This window comes from Poecilia reticulata, chromosome 8, assembly GCF_904066995.2.
Source record: "Poecilia reticulata chromosome 8, P_reticulata-male-v2, whole genome shotgun sequence".
Taxonomy (NCBI): Eukaryota; Metazoa; Chordata; class Actinopteri; order Cyprinodontiformes; family Poeciliidae; genus Poecilia; species Poecilia reticulata.
This window is the reverse complement of record NC_088837.1, coordinates 7610944-7617721: the sequence shown is the minus strand read 5'-3', so window position 1 is coordinate 7617721 and position 6778 is coordinate 7610944.

Here is a 6778-nt window from a genome sequence, read left to right as displayed (position 1 = left end):
CTTAAAGATGCAATCCAGAGATGTAGCGCTCTCTCTCTCTCTCTCTCTCTCTCTCTCTCTCTCTCTCTCTCTCTCTCTCTCTCTCTCTCGCTTACATATGTACACTAATAATAATAAGAGAGCTGGGTAATGAAACGGTTATTGCCACGATACAGCTTCACAAAATACAATTAAAAAAATAATAATTTAGTTTTGCTTTGCATGTTTTTTCGAGTCGATGACATCACACACTAGGCACGAGATTTCAAACTTTATTGACAACATACAAGTCGACACATTGGACGGAGAAGTTTGATCAAAAACAAAGGGAAAATGATGAACTCAAAAGAACTCGTCAGCTGACTTATGCCTCATGTGGTTTCTCCAAAAGCTTGGTTTTTCTAAAGCAGAGACTTTATTTTGATTAAATAAACATTTTATTTAAAAAACTGATCGCAACTCAGTTATCCGCCAAACTGGCGGGACGTTTTTGAAACACGTGGAGCAACGTACTCGCTATATCTTAAGCCTCTAACTTTATTTAAGAAGGTGTTCTTGTTTGTTTTTTGTGATTTTTCTGAACTTCTAGGTTTCAAGTTAACAATAAAAAAAATATTATACAAATGTATAATTTTGCACTAATTGGAAACTGACCATTTTATTAATCTATGTTTAAGCTTTTAAACTTGCAGATGTTTACTGAAGAAGTTTTCATCAGTTTTATTTGTCAGTTTCTATCACTTTATTGTAACCATTCACAGGAACACTATGCATTTATTTTTCTTAGCCAGTTACAAACGCACAGGAAATAATTCTAATAAAGTTTTAAAGGTTAAAAAAAACCTTTTCAGCATTTTAAGGAAGACAATACTGGACTGTGGTTACAGTTGTTCAGTGGGAGAAAGGAAAGCGTCACCATTCATGCAACGCTGCCTGCAAGATTTGATTATTCAGATTATGTTGCACTTTTATAGGCTTCACTGGGGCTTTGGTGTAGACAAAATATAATATATTGATGTGCTTGGGCATCGTTTAGCTATAGAGCTAAACAATAAATATCATCTCCATGGCAGATTTAGCACAAGACAACTCAGAAACCTGACTCTTGGCGTTTTCTGAAGTTTCCTGTTGAAATTCATAATAACAAGTTTCAACAAGTAAAAACTTTAGGAGAACCCACGAACAGATAACAGAACCCTCAGCTTGGAGGCAGGATGCATGCAGTTTGAGCTTGATTTGCAGCCAAAGGCAACATGAAGAGGGAAGAATTTTAAGGAATACAAAAAGTTCCTATTAAGAAACTTTCCATCTGTAAAAAAAAATAAAATAAAAAAGACAAAAACAGAGTGAAGACATGTAGCTTCTGTTACAAGATTTTAATCGTTAACCAAATTGAATAAAACCAAGCAAGAGTGTTTTGCCATAAACACAATGACAAGACATAGAAATGTAAATAAAGATGAGAATCTCTGTAATAAAAGTACTTACTCAGAAGAACGAATGAGAATCTCAATGATCAAAACTATCTCTTCACCACAAAACAACTGTAGACCGTAAACGGAAACTAAAGTTCTCATATCTGCACTACCTTCATCTAAACGAACTACTTTTGGTTTATTACAGTAAGATCTCGATAAAACTGTTGTCTTTCTTTGCCTTTTAAGAATAAAGTGCTAGTTTATAACGTTATTTATGAAGACTTTTGGTGGTAACCTTAAATATCATTGTTGTCTCACGCATTTCATTTATTTATCTTTTTGTGATCTGGCCGCTAGAGCCATAAAAAAAACCTTTTAAAAGGAAAATGTGTGGGCAGATTTAAACGGGTGTGTGTGAGTGAGGTGAAGACATGTAGCTTCTGTTACAGGATTTTAATCGTTAACCTGACTTAATTTCTTCAGTCAGGAGGAACTGGCCAAAATCCATGCAAAGCACTAAGAAACGTCTATGGAAGAATAAGCAAAGTATCAAACAAAAATAAACCGTGAAACTCAAACAGCAATTTTTTTGAATACAAAGAAAATGTCTGTAAACATTTGACTCCCCCACTCTGCTCCTTCAGACTAGCCAGCAGCCATTAGCAAACACGTGATGGAACTGCGCATCAGTTGAACTTATTATACGAGCTACTTCTCAGTGAAACACTGGTAAAAACGTTGCTAAAAGGTTAATAAATAAAAGCCATGTTGTGATGACTTCCTGAAGGCGGAGTTTCAGAAAGAGCCGTAGCTTCTTAAAGAGACAGAGACCCAATTTTCAAGGAGTTAAATTACAAAGTCAAATTTCTCTTAAGTCTTATTTGATATATATTTGTCTCATTTTTATAACAACAACTGAAGCTAACACACTTCCTAGTTACATCATAGTTACTTGATTGTGCTATAATTCAAATTAAATAAATTCAACGTGGCTGGGAAACACATAAGTCAGACTCTTTAAAAAAAAAACTTTTCCTATTCTGGGATTTGTCAACTAATTTTGGTATTCATAAATAACCTAAAGTAAAACATTTCAGTCTGATTTTGTTGATAAAGACAGATGGTTATCTGCCTTTTTATACAGCAACTGGATTTATAAATTAGCCTGAGAATATGCTTTAAATTCAAAATTTTCGCACATAATTTTTTATTTAAAACACGTCCCACCTTCACTGTATTGTAAATTAATGATTGTCAGTTGATATCTAACTTTTACAAATCTGCTCATGCATTTCCTCAAAGACACACGCTTGCACTCGCTCTAAACGTGAATGGAAAATTAAACATTATCCCGCGGTGACCGCAGCCAGCAGAAGCCAGTTGAGGCCGAGTTCAGCAGCTGTGAGAGAGGAGAACAGAAACAATATGCAAACACACGAACATCCAAACGAGTCAGCAGGACACGTTCACCCCGCTGTGTTTGAAGATAAGATTCAGTATCAGTGACTGTGGTCAAGCAACCAAATATTCTGGTAAATAGCACTCCCACCAGCACACAGAGAGCAGGCCTATGTGTGTGTGTGTGTGTGTGTGTGTGTGTGTGTGTGTGTGTGTGTGTGTGTGTGTGTGTGTGTGTGTGTGTGTGTGTGTGTGTGTGTGTGTGTGTGAGTGGATGGTTTACATACAGGAATAAATACATGTCAGAGCCAGCGGGTGGATGGGAACGTCTGCAGTTTGCGCTCAATCATTTATCAAGTCGACCTGCAGTTATCAGTTAATTTATACTCTAGATGACATTGTCCGCTACAAGATGAACATGGACTCCTGATTTACAGCTATGGAAGGCTGTTTCTCAGGCCCCGGCTTCTCTGCCCTCTGTCCATCATGTTTGTTTGGACAGCCTGGTTTGGACCTGTGCCCGTGCTGACAGACCGGGGGACGCTCAATTCCTGGAAACGGTAAAACTAGACCAACTGACGTCGCTTTCTCTGAATCATAATGTAAGCAGAGTGGTAAGCGACTTTTGTGGAAATCACTAAAAAGCTGCTGTGGTTGTTTTAAAGACCAAAGTCGAAACCGTGGTGTTTCTAAAAGTACTCGGATGTTGTTGGGGGGTTTTTCCATGTTGCAGCCACTAACCTTGATGTGTTTTACTGGGGATTTTGTGTGACCGACCAACACGGAGTGGAACATAATTGTGACATTGTAGAAAATTTTACACACAATTTGTGTAAAATTGTTGAGCAACTGCATTCACGCCCCGTATTAAATACTGCAGAATCTTCTTTTGCTGCAGCTCTACCGGTTTTGTATGTCAAGTCTGAAATCTTTGATGAGTTTTTTATTGCAAAGTAGCTCAAAGTCATTGAGAATCCACAGGAGAGTGATTCTTAAACAGTGATTCTTTTTTGCTTCATCCATCTTCTGATCAGTTCTGACCAGCTTCTCTTTTCCCTGTGGCATGATGCTGCCACCACTTCGATGTGAAGTGTTATATATTTCCCTGCCACACATATTGTTTTACATACATAATCCTGGTCTCGTTTGACCTGAGTACTGTTTGCCGTGTCTCTCAGATGGCTTGTGGGAAACTTTAAAAGTGGCTTTAAAAAAAAAAAACACTTTTTGCATAAAAGCCATATTTGTCTAAACTGATAGCTACTTCTCCACAAAATTCACTTCAATAATAATATAAAAAATGTTTTCAGAAACATTTCTAATTCAGAGCATCACAATAAAAGGGGCGGAGTACAAATGCACACCAATTTTTTTTTATCTCACAAATTATGTACTGTTTTGTGTTAGCTTGCGACATAAAATCCCAATAAACTGCCTTTTAAGTTTTGTGGTTGTAATGACACAAAAGTTAGGTGGGTGTCTGTATGTTTATTTTATACAGAGTGAGAGAATGGTGAATTGACAATGAGTAATAACAGCTATCTAACACTTAAATGCTGTTATGAACTTTACCTTTTATTGTATCTTTAAGATAATGAGTATCTGTGAATTTTTCAGTCAGGTTTCCCGAGGACTGTTGAACTGAGGCCGAAAGCGCCAAGTAGGTAGGCATTCACAATCGATCTGCACACTGATCATTCTCTTTCCTGTTTATTGACCAATAGATCGCTGGACATAGAAGGCAGCCCTCCTCATTAACATAACGATGCAGCAGAAATACAGCGAGCAAATAATACAGCAAACGGAAAAACAGCGAGCAGAAATACAGCGAGCAGAAAAGGGAGAAGCAAAAAAAAAAATCTAAGCAAAATATCTATTTTTCTTGACGGAAACTCACGTGTAAGGGGAAATGAAAAGAAAATATATATTTATGCTTTTATTTCTTATCAAAATATATATTTATTGTTTTATTTATATACTTATTGTTTTTTTTATTATTATGTAGGATATATATTTATTCTTTTATTTATATATTTCTACTTTTATTTTTACATTTATTCTTTTATTTATATATTTCTACTTTTGTTTTTATATTTATTCTTTTATTTATTATTATGTTGGATATGTATTTATTCTTTTATTGATATGTTTATTCTTTTATTTATATATGTCGGATATATATTTATTATTGTATTTATATATTTACTCTTTTATTTATTATTATGTCAGTTTTGGTCCTCCATACTGCAGGTGCTTCCTTACAGACACAAACAATGTCGCGTTGTTTTCTCCCTCAGCTGTGCTGCCTTTCTCCTCGCTCTCTTTCCTCTCCCTGCCTCTGCCAACCGTCTGGCCACGTCTGGGTTCTGTATCCTTCCTTTGTTTGGCGAGATTCTTGCACTGAACAAGCAGCAGTGCCTGCCGCCGCAGGCTGCCAATTCCTCCTGCTTCACTTTCCTCCGAGTTATTCACACACCCACACACACACACACGCATGTTCAAACTCACACCCCCAAAAAATGTTCACTGGCATGACTGGTTGTTTCCTTCGCATGTTTCCTCGCCAGTTACCAACGACTGAGAAGAGAAACTGCTAATTGTCTTGTTGAACAGCCAATTCTCAGGACAAGTCGGGGCTTGGTGCAAAAAAAAAAAAGAGAAAAGATCCCGTTGAGTAAATTGGATGACTAGAGCTGCTGATGAGTTGAGACAAGTTGAAAAAAAAAGAAAGTGGTGATGTTAAAGCGAATAAATTCAGGTGCTGTCAAATATAGTTAGCTCGTTTCATTTGTCAGGAGCTGGCATTCAGAACGATTAGGAAGTCTTGCGGATGAGGAGCAGATTTCCCGTGACGCAGGTTTTATGTAATATTCTGGCATTCAACAGGCCTATGGAAACCGATTAAATCATTCTATTTTACCCATGATCAGTTTGTGGAAAAATGCTACAATCATGTTTTTTCAACTGTGGGAGGAAGGCGGAGTACCTGCAGAGAACCCACACAGGCACAAGGAGAACAACAGACTCCAATCCAGGACCTTCTTGATGCAAGAAGGGCTGCAGCCATTTTCTATCACATTAGGCATATTAAATCTAAATTTTGATAGAGCTAAAAACGATTAGGAATGAATAAATACTATCTGATGAAAGTAACCACAATACAATTGTAAAATAAGACACAAAAACACGATTTCTGGTGAGGAATAATGGGGTGTTAGAGTTGAACTGGGGAAAAACATCAACTGGAATGCCCTCTGAAGTCGGATTTCCCACTGGGAAACTGGGAGCAACTCCGACTCCCAGTGGTAAGGAGGACTTTCTTGTTTAACTTGATGCAAAACTATAAATCAAAGAAACTGTGTAAATATGTCTCAACTCTTGATTTTTTTAATGAAAAATAAAGCTTAGAATTATGTTTGTAAGAGCTACTGCAAACTATGTTTATGGGCGTCGCCATGTTGAAATCCACCTTCTTCACTAGAACACTGTTTAACCTCAGCCAGGACTTTCCAGGTAAGTGGAACACACCTACATTTAGTCCAATATACACATTTTTTGTGCATTATATGCACCAAAATATATTACATTTTCATGCTTCAGGCTGAAATTACATGTTTTTGCCTCCATAAAAGCATTAAAGGTTAACCATCAGAACCGATTATCAGTTTTATAAGCTTACATATTGTTGGCTGGAGTAATTTAATCCCCAAACAGTTTACTCACAATGCTTATGAATGAAATGGGAAGGAAATGGGATAGGACAAACAGAGTAACTGTCGCAGTCAAAACAGGATTAGGAAATACCTCCTCAAAATGTCCACAGTATTTAAGAAAGGGAAAGCAGCAGGTGCTGCTAGTATAGTGTGTGTTTCATGAACCTGTTTAGTCAACACTGTGATCCTCTCATTGTGTATTATAACATCGATATCGTTCTGTCGAGTGGAAAACATTTAATTCATTTGGTATTTTCCCAGGAGCATTTT